The sequence below is a fragment of the Eutrigla gurnardus genome (assembly GCF_963514095.1).
Source record: "Eutrigla gurnardus genome assembly, chromosome: 17".
Classification (NCBI taxonomy): Eukaryota; Metazoa; Chordata; class Actinopteri; order Perciformes; family Triglidae; genus Eutrigla; species Eutrigla gurnardus.
In genome coordinates, this window is record NC_139928.1 from 21654920 (window position 1) to 21671053 (window position 16134).

General features: G+C 43.7%; 1 protein-coding gene across 2 annotated transcripts in view; it reads left to right on the forward strand.

Moving 5' to 3' along the window:
- The first annotated feature begins 646 nt into the window (after positions 1-646).
- gatad2b (GATA zinc finger domain containing 2B) overlaps positions 647-16134 on the forward strand; it is a 33258-nt gene continuing 17770 nt past the window's right edge. For both annotated transcript variants that reach the window (XM_084032990.1, XM_084032991.1), the window contains exon 1: positions 647-743. The gene's annotated coding sequence lies outside the window, so the exon portion shown is untranslated. The remainder of the gene's footprint in view (positions 744-16134) is intronic.

Sequence of the window (16134 nt, forward strand, 5' to 3'; positions counted from 1 at the left end):
ATGCTGCAGGCTGGAGAGTTTTCCTTTGTGGCACATTTAGGACTGACAGTCGCCTGCAGAGGGCTTCGTTTGTGGATTCGTTGTAATGACGTTTCTCATCAGCCATCCGCACTGCTGTCACCGATTTGTTTGCCCCGTCTTGGGTCTTTGTCGTCCATGTGTGCGCGCATAGAAACCCGTTAGGAACCCGGTATAACAAATACATCCGGGTTTAAAAACGTGGCCAACCGGATTCGTCTTAATCCCTGACTCCAGTGACTGAAACTGATTAAAAACAATTAACGTATAAACGGTTATTTTAATGAACGTAAACGAACACATTGTTTCCTTTTTGCCCCATTAGAGTTAAACATGGCTCTCCGTCCAGACACAGACAACAACACTACTACCGACCAATCACGTCTCTCTATGTCTGCACCGCGGAAATAAACGACCAATCAGCGGCCTCGAGTGCGCTCCCGTGATAAGAGCCAGGGGACCAATCAGCTGTCTGTCTGGAACTGCCACGGAGACGGACAGCCAATCGGGTCGGTCTGTCTGGCTTTTACGGAGGGACCCGCGCGACCAATCAGCGCTCTGTCTGGTGGCACCGAGGGGGTGAAGCGTCTGCCGAGGCCCAATCAGCGGCTCAGTGCTGCCTGCCGGGTGCCGGGGACTGGTGGTGGTGAGGAGCCGCTTTGTAGCGCGTCAGGACCGGACCGTGAACCCGGAGGACGGTACACACTGAGGCGTAAAGGAGACAGGTAAGTCCGAGGATGTGAGCGGGGCCCTCTCCCCGTCTCTGGGCTCCAGCGGGAGATTGTTTTTAAATGGCAGCGGCGGGATTCGCGTCGCGGCAGGACGGCTAGCTGCTAGCTGTCGTTTTTCGCTAGCGGAGGATACGCCGATAGACAATAGAAGCGGCTTTGCTTTTGCTATTTATTGATGCGGGCTGACATGTTGGCGACCCAGCAGCCGTCGCCTTCGAACTGTTATTATTATTACATGTATTTTTACACCTAAATGTCTGGAGATGTTGTCGGATACGTTATAAAATCAACCCTCCCCGGTGTTTTCACAATAAAGCGAACTGTTAGCGGAGATATTGTGATGAAAACGTTGTGCCTCCAATCCCCCGTTTCATTGTTTGATCCGGAGTCTCTAGGGGGTTAACTCAGACTGGGTAGAGGAAAAAAAGAGCCAGCGTCCTCCCCTAAAAAAAAAAAATACTTGTTAATGCTCATTTTAAAATCGCATCCTAAGAGGGGTTTTGTAATTTGAAGCTGGTACGTGGTGGTGGATTAAAACGCGCCGGGGAGAGGAGGAGGAGGAGGGCCGGCGTCGCTGATGTGCTCTCAGCAATTAGGTAGAAAAATCCGAAAATGCATCAGCCATTTACTCAACTGGCTCCATATGCACCTAAATGGCTGCCTGGCGCCTGACAGCACAGCCCAACATCTTTACTGTAAAAGGAGGGGGGGGCTCGGTTCAAGGCCGTGTTGGATCCCCTGAGCGGGCGGATTAACTCGGAGGTAGATGTTCTCGATGACGTTAGAGACCAAACCGGGGGGGGGGGATCAATATTTAATGTTGTACTGCCTATTATTCTGCGGTATACGTGACTTCACTCCGTGTCTGAATTAGCTCTGTTGCTGCACGACGAGGCTCCTCTTTAAGATTTAACATGAGTCACACATGCAGATGGAGGCTCGTATGTGTGCTTTGTGATGGCACTGGTGTAATAATGCCTGGTTGAATAATCCACACAGACTAGAATGAGGTGATAAGAGACTGCATGGTCCTTGAATACAAAAAAAGGGACACGTTGAAGATGTTTTTTGGGGTCTACTCGGGCAATAACAAACATTCAGTCACTAGGAAAGTTGACAGACGGCAGGAAATTGTCATTGCTTTGTCACTTCTCGCCACGAAAACCTTTCACTTTCCCTCAGCAGTGTCACTTTAGACCGAGCTGGTTGCTGTTGTTTTTTAGAGCACAATCCATTTTTATTTATTTTTTTTTTAACACAAGATACCTTTTTAAGTTCACTTCACAAATCTTGATGTGTGAGAGTGAGTGGAAGTAAAGTAGTCCCCGCAGCCTTTTGGGTCTGAGATAAACGCTGGCAGACCTTGATACACTCAGCCCTCCACTCACATAGTGATAGTGGGTCTGTATGAATGAAAGGTCCCCGCTGTTGAAGAGTGTGAATGAACTGGAGCCGTTCTCAATGATGGAGTCCTTCCTCTTCCTATTTCCAGCTCAGAGTCCATTGGCTGCTGACATTCTGCTACGACAGGTTTTTTTTTTTTTTACAGTACCTCTAGAGTATAGTACTGTAGCTTCTGATGAATATGCAATCAGGGCAATTAGGGTGTGATGTTTTTTAATCATCCTCTTATTGAAACAATGCAGATTATGATTAATTTACTTTAACATGTTTGCCTGGCTGTCAGACTTGCTTGTGATGGGATTTCAAGGATGTGCTTTTTAATTTCTCATGTAGAGCTACCATCTCACCGACGTTGATTGTTGGGATAATGATCTCTGATAGTCATTTTTAAACAAATACGTAAAATCCTTAAATGTGTCTATTTAGTAAAACGTGCTCGATGGGGACATTAACCTTTGACACAAGGGTTTAGAAAAAACTACAAACGTAGTACTGTCTTTATTTGTACCAGAAACTTTCAGTAGGTCTGTTTTTACATGGCGGACAGGAAGTTTGTACTCGCATGTGAGGGCTAACTAGTGAACGTCATGGTCAATGAAATGGGAAGCCAGAGCTTGAAGATGCTCCCTTTTTTATCTTTTAATGTCTCCTGTTTGGGAACACCTCAGTTTCCTGTTGAAATACAAAACAGGAAGATCGCAGCAGCAGGGAAATGACAAGTGTAGTGCAAAAAACCCACCTCCATTCAGCATTTGGCCGACAATTCAGGCCAAAGCAATAACGAATGCCCTCAGTGTTTTTATGGCATTATGAAGAAGCAAAAGCTGCTTTTGTACATGACTTGTCCGGGGACGTCCAGATCTACCGAGGCTGCCCATCGCATCACCCATGAGTGGAAGCTGGGATGCCGTGTTCTACAAACCCAATCTGACTTGGAAGTTGGAGAGGCCAGGAACATTAAAAAACAGGCGATGCTTAAAAAATATTGTCAGTGAAGCCGGACTAGGCCCCCTAAATTGGATGTCTTGCACAACACAATTAATTTAGCATCACAGAAAGTAACGGGACTCAACCAAGTGTCCAGAATCAGAGGGGTTTTCTTTTTTCACCGTTGCCCAACCGCTGCACACGTTTTGGAGAGCAAGCAGGAGATGTTTATTATGCCAAAACACACCCTTATTCAAGATGTCACTACTCGCTGGAACTCCAGTTATATGCTTGAGAGGCACCTTGAACAGCAGGCAGCTGTTTCCTCGAGAAGAATTGAGACATAAGCATGGTGTCCGACCAGGATGCGAGTTAGTCGAGGTCCTTTTGTGAAGTGAAATAAATAAGCTTGATTTAAAAAAATAATAATAATAAATAAAGGCCTCCAGAAATTATCAGAAAAAACAGACTCCCAGAATATTTCTATTTTAAATTTACATTATTTTTGATTTTCCTTTACGATCTTCTATGTAATAACACTTTCCTTCTTGATAGACTGTGAAGAAAACAATTCCAATGTCTTTTACTGACATTTTAAGCATTTAGATGTTTATCGACCCATACTTACCCATGTTTAGTGATCAGTCCAAGTCACGTTGGACCTGTTCTAGGAGGATTTTACTTTCTTCCAGGAGTCTCCCAGGTTTCCTCGTGGTCTAGCGTGAACCCGATCCGGATATCACTCTTGTATAATGTGTGCCAGCGTAGTTATTGCTTTTGGACATGATTACATCGATCCTAGTGGGTGATTATTTTCAAGCCAGAGAAACTGTACGTGAAGTGATTTCAAACATGCCAGTCAACGGTAGCCATTTCTGATGATTATCTGGGTAATATTTTGAATCGTGATTATTTTGAGCAGGATAATCATAACATAAGTTGTTCATATCGTCCCCCACACATGGTTTATTATTTTTTTATATTATTATTATTATATTATGTGTTATCATTATGCTATTACATGGGAGTTTATTATCACATTGTGTTTGACAAGAGAGAAATCTGGTTGATTAACTGGAAAAAACCAGTGGGTATGGGTAATACCTGTATAAAACGAGGCACTAATTGACGTGTGATTTTAATGAATGCATAAAGCTGGGAGTGGTGTGTGTGTGTGTGTGTGCGTGTGCTCATTGTAGTAAAATGAGTGCGGGGAAATGTGTGTTTCATCAGTGGCTCGTAGAAATGGCCCAGCAGCCCGTGGCAGCGCCGCTGTGACTAATCCAGCCCGTGAATAAGCGGGTGCGCGGATCATTGCTGCATTGCTGTGCTGCGTTTAACCAGGTGCTGCACAGGGTCACCCCAGTCAACTCGTCTGGATGCTCACTGGACACAACCACCATCAGGGCTTTGTTTTCTGCAGTGATACCTGATGGATGGAATAAAACCATAATACTACGATGGGATGCTGTTAGTATTCACACAATGTGCCGTGGACGTTCCTCTGATGTCGTAACACTAATAGTACGTGATTGATTCATTGTTTTTAGAAAAGGAGTTAAAGCCATGTGTAAAATACCGACCAAATTGATGGTTTCACATTTATAAACAGTGCTTGATATGGAGTGCCATTATAAAGAATAAATATGTAAAATAAATGTGGAAATATAGAGTAGAATAGATATGTAAATAAAAAATGTGGAAATATAAATTGTAAAAATTAAAAGAAGTGTGGAAATAAAAAAAAATGTGGAACTACAAAGAGAAATTAATAAAGTAGATAAAATAAAAAGCCCAGAGAACCTGATATGGAGAACACAGTACACCCAAGAGTGAAGTATAAAAGTACCAGCGGTGCTGCATACCAGAGAGTACCGGTATCACGCACTGGTTGTAAACATACCAAATGTGTTCCAGTTTATTTCCTGTTGCAGTGTATGTGAATCACATCAGCTGACCGAGGAGTAAACATGGACCTCAGCTGTTTCTTAGCAGTTCTGTTAAAACGGTGTATTCATCAAAATATCCAGAAACGTTTGAAAGGGATTTCTCATGCAGTGATGATTTAATAACCACCATGAAGCCTAAAGGCTGTTTATAAACATGTACAGTTAATACATAATGGCTTTAACATAGTTTATATAGACTAGTGATGTCACAGGGACCAAAACGTTGGAACCAAGTTGATCAAAATTGTGAAATATGATGTTAGAGAGGAGCGCTAGTTGTTAGCAGCTCACTGGTTGTTATTATTACTGGATGTTGAACCTCAATACTTTATTCACACGGACCACAATGCATGTTAATCATCAAGCGATGACACTTAAGGGTTGAATTTCTGGGTGGGAGTATTTAAGGGCGTCAACTAACAATTTATTTTTCCTTTGTTTAACCGTTTTGTCTCTTAAAATGTGAGAAAGTAGAGAAACATTCAAGAGCTCCAAATCACATCTTCTAATGTCTTACAAACTCTGCAGACATTTATTTCACAGAGACGAGCAACAAATCCTCCCACTGAAGAAACGAGGAACAGTTTTTTCTTGATAAATTACATAAATGACCAGTTTAATGTTCATTATTTAGCTCGGAAACAGCAGCGAGGCTCTCGACTAACTTTTCCACTAGAACTTTCTCTGTCGGTCGCAGCAGCTCATGATTTGTGTTGTTTTGTTACAGCGTGGTATTAATCAGCGGTGGGACGTGACCAAGTATATATTTAAGTATTTCTGTACTTACTGCATGTCATTGTCCATCTAATACATCGGCCACCTAGTTTACATAAACCTCCACCATGTTTACTTCATGTTTCACATTTAGTCTGTTTATATTTTGTCCATAATTAATTAAAACTACATAATGTACCTGAAATGTCATGGTTAGTTAACTCACCTCGTCATTAAAATCCTCCTTTTTTTTTAGCTCAAATTTGAAATCCAGTTATTGTAAGATCGTTCCAGACGTAACAACATTAAAAAAAATGTCAGAATTATTAAAATAAAGAATGTAACCATACAAACATGAATAACAACACTTTTAAACAGTTATCTGACATAGTGCACAGTAACATAACGATAAACATTCTGTATATATGAGGACTATTTTAAGGTGTTGTGATTGTTCATTGCTGCTCTCTGTCAGGGCAGTGCATAGTTCTCTGATGTGCTGACCTCAGACCAGCGTTGACTCGGCTCTGTTTATATTAACTGCATTTTGAAAAACCCGGACTGTGTTTCGTGTCAGTAGCTTTCAGCCATTATCCTGTTTTGAAGGGGCATGGCTGTGCAAGGGTAACGGAGAGCAAGCAGACCTGGGATCAGCAGACAGCCAGTCTCCTAACTGGACTATGTATCCCCATCTTAGTCTACTGTATACAAGACGTGGATATGTAGTCCATGTGATATCAACCAGAAGTGACACAAGAAGGCGGAGCTTAGTACACCGACCGCCGAATGAGGCTTTTTAAAGGCGACTGACATGTTAACAGTTAACTTTCACAAACTGACAACCACAGCCTGTCTGTAAGAAGTACAAGTTGTCATGGTGATGTCACCGATTGTTTACCAGACTACAGTTTTGAAGCCTCAAAGTCGCCATCTTGGAACATTTGCAACCAGGGATGGAAAGTTTTTTCCAGTATTTTTTTGCTTGTTGGAGCTGATGAAGACCCCGAGCAGAACCTTACTGGGTCTGGATCCATGTGGATTCTGGTGTGAAGCTGTTAGCAAAGTTAGCTTCTATAGTTCAAGGTCAACTTTACAGCTAAGTGTTAAAGCCATCTTAGTAGCTAACTAGCATTGGTAGCGAGGCTGTGGTAGCGGCCTGTCAATCAGCAGATAGGCCCCGCCCCCTGAAGCGTCCCCTGCTTTACGGCCTATAAATGTGGCCATAATTCACTAAATGAACATCAGGCTGGATTGAAGAAGACTTGAAACTCGTGGTTGAGACCATAAACTCATGTTTACAATGTTTACAGGGGTAATAAATCAGAGAGAAGACTTGACTCATGCAATCAGACTTCTTTTAAAAAACCAGATGATGGTAAGAATGCAAGTTCAGGCTTCACTTTTCAAAACCACAAGTTCCCGGCTGCTCATAACAGAATGCATGGAGTAGAAAATAAATAAAGTTAATGTTGCTAAAATTGTAACCAGTCAAGTAAAAAAAAAAAAAAGTGACTCGAGTGGCATTTTATTGTTCATCGTTTCATTTTTCAGCAACAAATCTTTCCCTAAAATAGCATCTGTGACATCTTCCTTGCATGTAAACGAACACCGGCATCCAACAATGATGCGGCAGCCTCCCTGAAATATCCACGGAGTACAGTGTGACAGCGAATGAACCGTCGGGGGGGAATTAGTGCAGCTCATATCGTTTCTGAGGAGCATTGTGTGTCGTCTGCTGTGTGTTGACACATTCAGCCCCATTTTAAGACGTCTGTGTTACCTCGATGTGCCTCGCTCTGACTGGATGGTCTCGTGTTCCCGCTGCTTTTTTCTTTTTCTTCTCGCTTTTTCTCTCGTTTAGCTGCTGAAACAGTGTCTGCCCCACCCTGTGGTCTGAAGTTCTGCACTCAGCCTTTTCTTGTCAAAGTGCCAGCCCTTAAAGGAAGAGATTTTTCTCTTTTCTGCTCTGAAAACACCGGGGCGGCTGCTCCTCCTCCTCCTCCTCCTCCTCACCTCCCTCCCTGGCTCGCCCTCTTTCTGACTGTCTTACTGTGTGACGTTTGACCACTAACGGCTACGTATTAAGAGATAATTCCATACCCTGAGGTTACAAACTGGCTCAGACTGGTTTAGAGCGTTTTTTGTTTTTTTTATTTCACTGTGCTCTGTTCCCTGGACAAAAATAAATGATTAAATTTAAAAAAAACAGAGAATATTACATCTTTTTTTTAAAGGCACAGAACAACAACAATGTCTGACAATAAGGGATCCGTGTTTCCTGCAGGTTTTATGAGACCTCGTACCCTGTATGGGGGGTCAGGGGTCATGCAAATGTGTACATTTTAAAGTTAAATGCATCCCTTTGAGAGCAAAATAAAGAGGGTCGTCTATGAGGAACGGTGTGCTCTTGCAGACAGGGTAACAATGTACATTCAGGTACTATTTTGAGGTACTTGTACTTTACCAATATACTACATCTCATAGGGAAATATTGTAATTTTTACTTCACTACATTTATTTGACAATATGTTTTCTAACGTAAGCTAGTACCAACCAGTATTAAGCGGTCCGATCAAAGACAAAGGATTTGATTGAAATCCCTCTTGTTTTTGTCCAATTATCACATATTCTGATCATAAAAATAGAATAAGTCTCATGTCTTTAATTTTTAAGATAAGAGTGTACTTTTATTCGTCTCACATTTGCAGTGTTTCCATCAGCAGGAAAAGGAAAAATAATAAGCAAACATACAGGAAATATTGACACTGTAAACAAACGATATAATTGCTGCCTTCTGATCAGGTTACGGGTGCAGCCTCCGATCAGCTGATCAGCTGTTCTCAATCATTTGATCGGCGATCTCTAATTCTGATCAGAAGAGCCGATCAGATGAGGCATCGGTTCTGAATTGAAACGTTTTCCAGACTCGTTTGTGTGCTTTCAAGTGTGAACCATCAGCTCGGTACCATCGGTACCCGCTGTGTGTGTGGTCAAGAGACGGAGAGAGACAGAGAGAGAGGATGGGCGTATTCTATTACCAGTAACGTTACAGCTGTGAGTGTAGCAGTGTTCTGGTGGCCTGGCTTTTAAACATGAACATGTGGACATATCACCTCTACTATTGTTATTTATTATTGGGGAGAAAAACAGTTTCTTTTATGCATGTTTGTAATCCCGAGAGGTACAAATAAAACAAACTACTTCTACTACTACTACTACTACTACTACTACTACTACTACTACTACCCAACAAATGAGTATTCTAATGATCTGATATTCCAGACCAGCCACCAAAGAATTGGGCACAAATGTCCACTTGAACTTGAGGCTGAAGGTCACTGTGACCTTGTAGGAGTCCATTCTCATGGAGGCCAAGTATCAACCTTTTTATAATATGAACTGTTAATATTGCAAATGCAAATTAATCATTTTTGGCAGCCGTTGCTTTTTTAATCCAGCGTTTTTTCCCCCCGTGTGGTCACAAGTAAAGTCAGCAGGATTACCAGAAAGTCACTTCACTGACGAAGTGAAAACTTGTAATCAATCAAAATCGATTGGTAAAGATGTTATCGTACTCTTCAGTATTGTGGCTCAAGTATGGTGATGATATCATATTGTGGGGCCTGTGGGGATTCCCACTCCTAATAGTTTATAAATGTAACTTGACACTCGGCTGACTGGCTGTCTGGATACGTTTTATTATGCAGTTCAGAGTCGGACGACGAGGATTTTAGATTTATATCAAACATAAATGAGACGGAGTGATATTTTCTATTGTGTCAGAATGAGAGCGCACATTAACCAGACGACTCGGAGAAGTCGTCTTATATTAGTTGCAGCCGAATAAGCTTGCTAAGTCATCATGAATAAAGCAATTAAAGGGAGGCTCTTGCAATTTGAAAACGCTCTCTTTGAAATTTCACTTTTGATGTAAAAAAATAAATAGTTGGTTTATATCTGAGGAGTTGTGGATATTCATATCCCACCTCAGCGGAAGGATGCAGCCTTCGTGGTCTACGTTGTCTTTTTGAAGACCACAAAGGCCATCACCTAGCAACCAGCTGTGGTTGACAAGATAGAGAATATATAGGTAACTAATGTTATCTAATTAAAGTGGAGCCAGAGATCATATTTTATTATTTTTTTATTTTATATTATGATGGCGGATATGCTTCACTCATCCTCTGAATCCAGGAAATAATGTCACAATATTGTCCAGATAATCATCAAAATATGCATATTTTTTTTTACATATTTATTGCGTCACAGTTAAGAAACACATTCTTTTAACGTTCAAATAATCTTAATTAAGATGATCATGAATCTCCCTGCATGAATAAAGGATGAATTATCAATTAGCAAGCTAGACCACTCTTTCAAGTCACTTGTGATCATTATAACTATATAATACATAATTTACTGATCATGGAAATTCACCACAATCAACATATTGTGTTGTTTTCTTTCTTAGCGTAATTCAAGATTGAATTGTTCCCGAATATAAACCGTTGGCTATCCTTATTTTTTATGTTTAAAAGTCGTCTTCACGATGAAGAGGTTGCTAAACATCTAACCAATGAACAGACCAGTGAGCAGTTAGGTTGGCGTGGAAACGGTCAGACAGCAACGTGGATGAAGACCTGTGTGTTGGTGTGTGTTGGTGTGTGTGTGTTGGTATGAGATGAATTCCCGGCGCCCGTTTCTTTCTCTCACTTCCTTTTTTCTTCTTCGCTCTTTGTCTCTAACTGCACACTCACCCCTCCTCCTCCCCTTTGCCCCCTACCACCACCACCACCACCACATCAGTACCCTCACACGCACACCCCCACCCCTCAGGCGACAGCAGAGCAGGAATTGATTAGTGGCACGGCTTAAAAATAGCCGACCGGTTGTCATGGCAACGCCCACAATGAGCTGTTGTCTAGTTTAATAAAGAGCAACGATGTGTCTGGGTGCTAGGTGGAAGGTGTGTGTGCTGTAGGGGAAGTATAGGTTGGGTGTGACTTCTGACCCGGTTCTTTTCAACGCAACCAAACGGCACCGGTCCTGAATCTGCATCCCGCCGGCACCGACCGGGCCGGGCCGCCACACGCAACCAATTACAAGTCTGTTGCTATGAGGTCCGTTCTGATTGGCGTCATTAGTGTCAAAAAATTGGCCATATGCAAATTTTTGGTCATATTCCCAGCAGCCCTGTCATCAACACCCTTTACAGCCAGGCGTGTGCGTGCGTGCGTGCGTGTGTGCGTGCGTGTGTGTGTGTGTGCGCGTGTGTGTGTGTGTGTGTGTGTGTGTGTGTGTGCGCGTGCGTGCGTGCGTGCGTGTGTGTGTGTGTGTGTGTGCTGAGATCCAGTGTGTCAGCTGGAACAGTGAGCTGAGCCGCTGCCTCCTGTTGGCACATGGAGGGGGTTTGTTGTTTCAGGACATCTCTCTCCATCTCTTCTAGCACTGAAAGCTAAAAGTAGCCAGATGGTAGCCGTTGGTTTCCTGAAGGACTGTTGATGAGCAACAAGGAGGTTTTCTCCTCACTTCCTGTCCTGTGGTCAGTGTCACGAGCCGGTCAGGACTACTTTATCATCCTGAAACACCGAGTTGTGTGTTTGGGATGCCCGATAAAATGCTTTTTGACAGTTTTAATATGTTAGGTATTCATTTATTTATTGTTATGTCAAATATATTTAAAAAATAGAGTAGTTTTTCATCAAATCCCTGTCTTTTCTCTTCCGTTTCATGACTCGTCCTGTACTCCGGTGTTTAGCTAACAGTCTGATGTTCTGAATTCTACGTACGCTACGTAGTTGGTTGTTGCTTAAATATTTTCAGTGGTCATGTGACACACACATGTCATTGGGGCTGGAAAGTGATGTATCAAAGGTCTACGGAGGTTTGTGGGTTCTGCCTGTCTCTGCATCGGGACGGTCGGGTCAGAATTTGGTGTAAAGGACATGAAAGCTTGGATCCATCCCGCCTCCTATCAGCGGTGAGCGGTGCAGGCTGGTGGTGGTGTGATGGTGTGGGGGTGTCCATCCCGTCTGATGGCTTCCTTCAGCAGGATAACCCGCCATGTCGTGAAGCTCAAATCATCTGAAACGGGTTTCTTGAACAATGAGTTCACTGTACTCGGATGGCCTCCACAGTCACCAGATCTCAATCCACTAGAGCACCTTTGGGTGGTGGTGGTGGAGCGGGAGATTCACATCGTGGATGTGCAACACCTTGTTGAATTTATGCCACAAAGAATTAAGGTGGTTCTGAAGGGAGAAGGAGATCTAAACCATAAAACCTTCACCTTTTTTTGTGCTGCGATTGTGCAGAATAGCAGGTTTTAACTCGATGAATAGACAACAAGTAAAGCTGCACAGCATTTGAATATTGACATCTTGCATACAACGGGTAGACGGTTTATACTGCATCGTTTGCCTTTACTGTGTTTGTATGCAAATATGTGTGAAAGATGTGGCCATGGATCTGCATCCTCAGTCATTTGTGGTCCTTCTGTAAAAAGCTGTCTCATGTTGGTTGTTTATGGAACGTTAACATCTCATTTAATGTGATGAACAAGTGACATAATAAGTAGACTGAATACTGAGGGTTGGATTGATACAAATATGTAGTCTTCCACAGCTGGAAGGTGCTGGAAAAGCATGAAAATACACCTTGAAATGCTTGAAAAGTGCTTGAATTTGACTTATCCTGATCCTCAAATATGAAGGATTTGATTTAAATCCCTCGTCTAGCTGTTTATCGCCGTTTCACTGTGAAATCTGTCCCGGCGTTAGAAGCCGGAGCTGCTGTGCGCGTGAAGAACGGATGCTCTTGCTTCTAAGAACACTTCCAGCAGACATCGGCGTGCAGTCGGATGCTGCGTTCGCTGGGTGTGATGAGACGGATAGCAGGAACTTCCTGCCGTTCACCCTGTATGACCCGAGCAGCGAGGCTGAGCGCCGTCCACGCCACCTAGAGCTCAGCAACACCACCATTTAACGCTGCCCTCTGTAATCCCTCTATACGATGCAGACGGAGGCATCGTGCATCCAGGCGGGGGCTTGGATTGTCCACGGCGGCCATTTTGTTCCCATCTTGCATTGTTGTTCAATAGTCACACTGTCTGATTTGTACAAATGAAGCAGCAGCGAGCTGAAGTTGAAAGTGGAGAAGGATTTTCCATCCTTTTTGGAGGTCACCTGATGTTTTTAGACTTTTTCCTTGATAATTAAGATTTCAGGTGATCAGTCCCTCATTAAACCGCCGGCCCGACCCTGCTATTTATTTATTTATTTATATATCAGGGCTGTCAAATTAATATAGGGATGCTCCAACCTTTTTTTTTTTTTCAGCTAAATACTTAAATTGTAGCAGTTGCCAATACCAAGTACCGATATGAGTACTTAATTAATACCGTTACAGTAACAATAACTTTGTTAACTTTGTGTTTTTCCTGATTCAGAGTTTGCAGTAAGGATGTTAATATTTAAGTGTTTTAATTCTGCCATCAGTTACACCGTTAAAAGAAATATTAAAGAAAAAATGATTGATGGAGAATAGCGCTGAACCACCTTAAAAGGTCAGCCCACCTTAAGTGTTGCTGTGCCCGAGTTGTCCCTTCAATTTAATCATCAGCTGTAACTCTCTCTCTCTCTGTCTCTCTCTCTCTCTCTCTCTCTGGGGGGGGGGGTCACTCAGATCAGATGACAACCTCTGTTTCTGATGATTGCATTCTCTCTAGTGGCCATCAGGGGGCGACTCCTCTGCTTGTAAAAAGAAGTCAGATTGAAGGGTACATCAGAAACGTCCCTCCGTCTCACTTGATTTATTATCTCAGAAAAACACTGTAAACGTGAGTTTATGGTCTCGATCTGTCGTTCCAAGTCTTCTGTAATCCTGCATGATGTTCGTTTAGTTAATTAGGGTCCCGTTTAGAGTCTGGAGGCCAACACACTGGATGACATCCCATCACCCACACACACATGGGGGTTTCCTTTGTGTCTGCTGTTTACCTCATAGTTAGACGATAACAAACCTTTTATAAATGCATGATTCTGTTCCAGCGGGACTTCCTGGATCATATTTCTTTGTCTCACCAGGACTTTACACCTTGAACCGCTTCGTAGCTGGTTTCACTTTAAAGCTTCCTACCTCTTCTTTTTCTTAAAATACAACGTAAGGAATTCCACCAAAGAATCAGTCAAACAAATGATGAGTCCTGTAGCCTGAGGATGAGTGAGGAGGAGTCTGTATTGCTTTACATCGTATTGATTCGGGTTCAGGGTCCTGCCAGTTTCCGTGCCATGGCAGCCATTTTGCACCCATCACCACCATTTTGACGTTGGGATTAATGGCACAAATGGAGGCGGTACGTGATTCGCTGCACCAGATCAGTAATTGCACTTTTTTTTTTTTGTCTTTTGGGTAGAGATGGGAAGTCAGGTCTGACACATCTGGCTCCTGCACCTCAGTGATAAGAACCGACATCCAGCGATGAATCAAACTGTTGGGGAAAAAAGAAACGGAGAATGATTCGCATATTTAAAACCACAGAGTCCAGGAGGAAGGAGGTGGAGGTGGTGGTGGCGAGGAGGAGACTGACTACTGCTATGGAACGGGGGTTGCATCAGCCAAATCAATTGTTGGGATGCAGATCGTGCGTGAAATGAGCAGCAGATTCCACACTGCAGTTTAAAAAAAAAACATCCCTATTACCGTCACACTCAGTCAGCTGGCAACAGGCACGCTTTTTTACAAATGGTGTTAACCTGAGCCACGCTGGAAGGGCTAGACTAGACCAGGACCGGGACTAGACCAGGACCAGGGCATGACGGGACAGGAGGTGTGAGTGTGACAAAGGCTGCTGGTTTATTTCTGAGGAGGACATTTTAGAAGCGGCCATCTGATCGACGGGACTCTGCATAAAGAACATTTTGTGTGTGTGTGTGTGTGTGTGTGTGCGTGCAAGTGTGTGTGTGTGTGTGTGTGTGTGTGCAAGTGTGTGTGCAAGTGTGTGTGTGTGTTGGGGGATGGGAGGAGGGAATTAAGAGTTGGCATTACATCAGGAGAGAGCTGCCATCTCTGCCTCCTTTCTAGCCCTGCACACGCACACGCACACACACACACACACACACACACACACACACACACACACACACACTTGCACACACACACACTCACACACACTCACACACACACACACACACTCACACACACACACACACACACACACTTGCACACACACACACACACACACAGCCTACACACAAAGACTTTTTGCGAGGATAGCGCAAGATGAAGAAAAAAATCCCTCTGCTCTCCGTGTATCTTGGCTGTGTCACTCCTTTATTACCCCCCGTACACACACACACACACACACACACACACACACACACACACACACACACATATATATAAATATACATCCTCGCCCATGCACACATGCCTACACACTCCACATCCACTCCTGGTTGGTGTATTAACAAATGAAGCTCTCAGCTCTGGCTACATTTAAGGGGCCCCTGAAAGTAAGCATGTGTTTATTTTTACAGTGAGGGGGGGGGGGGGGGGGGATGGGGGAGGGTAGAGGAGTAAGGAGTGGTTTCTTTGTGGTATTATACAGCTGTAGCAGGAGAGGGGGGGGGTTACAAAATCCTGCCTTCTGTCGGAATGCTGCTCTCTTTCTATGTTTCTTCTTGTGTCGCCGTCCGATTTTCCTTTTTTTCTCGTGACAAAGACGTCTCACCTGCCCAACTTCTGTTATGGAAAGTGTGACTTTAGGTGGAGCTCGCATTCGCCCTCTTTCTACCCCTCTCTCTCTCTCACACAATGTCTCCCTTTCTTGTATTTTCCTTTATTGCATCGGGCCTGGCAGAGCGCCCAAAGCTAGAGGGGTGGGGTGAGAGGGAGGTAGTGGGAGGGGTTTAGGGTGGAGGGGGGTGAGGAGAGAGTGTGTGGCCTGTGTAGCAGCTGACTGAAACAGTCATTATATTATGTAAAGGCAGGCGGCGGTGGCCAGGAGGAGGAGGAGGATGGCGGAGGGGAAGGGTGTGAGATGCCAGTTACTGACGCGCAGCACACGGCCGACCCTGATTGGTTCATCAGCGCCGTTCTCAGCGGTGCTTTCTGGCTCATTAAAGGTGGAGGCTCGGCGGAGAGGTTGCAGGGTGTTTCTTTTTTCTTCCCTCACAAATGGAGGCGATGACTTGGCTCCGACGCTGCGTCACAAATTAATTAGAGAAGAAGAAGAAGAAGAAGGAGTAGTGGCGGGGAGGGCCGGTCATTAAGACTCCTCCCTGTGTTAAAGAGGCTGCTGTAGATGTAATGGATAACAGATTAGAGCGATGGCAGCCACGGCGCCGCGCTACAGCAGATGAGGGGAACCGATAGAACAACACCAGCAGGAA